Source organism: Hipposideros armiger, unplaced genomic scaffold, assembly GCF_001890085.2.
Source record: "Hipposideros armiger isolate ML-2016 unplaced genomic scaffold, ASM189008v1 scaffold_154, whole genome shotgun sequence".
NCBI classification, from domain to species: domain Eukaryota; kingdom Metazoa; phylum Chordata; class Mammalia; order Chiroptera; family Hipposideridae; genus Hipposideros; species Hipposideros armiger.
In genome coordinates, this window is record NW_017731504.1 from 3148021 (window position 1) to 3150213 (window position 2193).

Here is a 2193-nt window from a genome sequence, read left to right on the forward strand (position 1 = left end):
AAAGACAAGACAATGTGCTTTCCAACTGAAAGAGAGAAGTTTTAACAAACCTTATGAAAAGAGATTTTTGGAACTTATGGTCTCTAAACCATTGTGTAGAAAAGCTTTGTTTTGTGGGTCAAAGAAAAACACTGATATTGAAGGCAATATCGAAACAAAATAAATATTAAGAACAGTTATTTAGAATATGTTTACAGAAAAACAAAAACTGAAAAATTAAATTTCCTGCTTTGCCCAGACAATGTGACCAGGTAAGTCATGGACTTGAAAGGTATGGATTTTTTAAAGTGGCTGGGGAGTGGCCCAGAGGAGGTGGCGGCAGCTGGACGAGTAAGGGACGGAGCCCAGAGCCACAGTCCGAGCTGAGGGTGCCACACAGCCGCTGCACAGTGGGGTGGGATGGGATACCAGCAGACCCAGACGAGGATTTCATCACCTTAAATGTCTTTGAACCAATGAAGGTGGATTCTGTTAAAAAGACGGACAACCCATCCTGTGAACTACAGTTTGTGGACAGATTTACACTGGGTTCATAGTGGCGTAATGCCTGCAGACTCCTGAGAGTTCCCCTAAGTTCTTAGAGGACGGCTTTGCCTTTTGAATCAAAGAGTCGCAAAATTCGATAAAGAATGGCCCTTGTGGACAAGCACAAAGTACAACAACAGCAACTGGACAGAATTCGTGAGGTATCCATCCCCCGAATAATGAACGGGCCACCTGTACCCCCTCGCCCCTGTTGGCGCTGCTGGAAGGCAGGGACTGCACCATGGAGATGCTAATCCTGAACGACCTGACCACTGTGGCCTTCTGTGAAGCACAGTCCACGAGGGAGATCCACGAGAAGGTTCTACATGAAGCTGTCAGCGGCATGACGTACCACACCATCACCGTCACCAAGGAGGACCTGGAGAAGGTGAAAGCCCTGAGAGTGATCGAGAGGATAGGCAGCCCCTACAACATCTACATCAAGCTGCCAGTGAGCTCGGGATCGCCATGTGCAACATCCGGTCGACGGCAGTGGAAGAGACGGAAGATTGCACCATCTGCCACATCCTCAGTCTGTACCAGCGGAACACGTGGTTGTACCAGGCACTGCCAGAGGCCACGTAGGTCCAGACCATCCAGGAAATCCGGGAGGTTGCTTGGGGAGCAGCCCGCATCTGCCGGGAGACTCTAGGCCTCATTGGCTTTGGTCGCACAGGACAAGCAGTCTCTCTTCAAGCAAGATAAGTTTGGATTCATCGTCATCTTTTATGACCCTTACTTGCAGGATGGGCTAGAGTGATCCCTGGACATGCAGAGGCTTACATCCTGCAGGACTTACTGTATCAGAGCGACTGCGTCTCCTTGCACTGTAACCTCAACAAACATAAGCACCATCTCATCAATGACCTTACTATAAAGCAAATGAGCCAAGGAGTGTTCCTGGTGAACATGGCCTGGTGAAGTGGATGATGAGGAGGCCTTAGCCCAGCCTCTCAAGGAAGGCAGGATACAAGGTGTCCGGGAGGACCTGGGTCAGACCTCCATGTGCACATATCAGAGCCTTTCAACTTTGCTCAGCATCCCTTGAAAGACGCACAGAATCTCATTTGTACACCCCCCACACCCTGGTATAGTGAACAAACCTGAGTAGAGATGCAGGAGGCCACTACCACCGAGATCCACTGGACAATCACAGGTCGCATTCCATCCAGGCCACTTAAGAACAAGGGATTCTTTGTCACAACAGCTCACTGGTCAGTAATAGATCAGCAAGCAATTTATCCAGATTTGAGTGGTGCCACATACAGATAGATACCTGCCAGGCATAGTGGGCGTGATCCCAGGAAGACCTCCTGCAGCCCTGGAAGGGATCATCCCTGGAGGCATCCCGTTGACTCAAAACCTCCCCACAGTTGGCACACCCTTCTCAAGCTCCCTTCCTAACCAACACACAAAACACTGGGACAATTGAGAGCACCCGAAAGAGCAATAGCAGAGAATGACAAAAGGTCATCATTCAGATAAACCTGGGACCAAGAGAGTGAAAAATAGATAAACTAAGAGGAAAGGAATTTGATAGTCTTTTTAACTGACCTGGACATTTGCATCACTGACGTTGCAGTGTTAAAATTGCAAAAGAACTTGAAGCTAAGAGTAGGAAAACTGCAGATGCCAGCTAACTATGGAAGTGCAGAAACACTAGGACTG

At 48.5% G+C, this 2193-nt stretch overlaps 1 pseudogene; it reads left to right on the plus strand.

Moving 5' to 3' along the window:
- The first annotated feature begins 629 nt into the window (after window positions 1–629).
- On the plus strand, window positions 630–1978 carry LOC109387347 (C-terminal-binding protein 2 pseudogene; annotated as a pseudogene).
- Window positions 1979–2193: the final 215 nt, after the last annotated feature.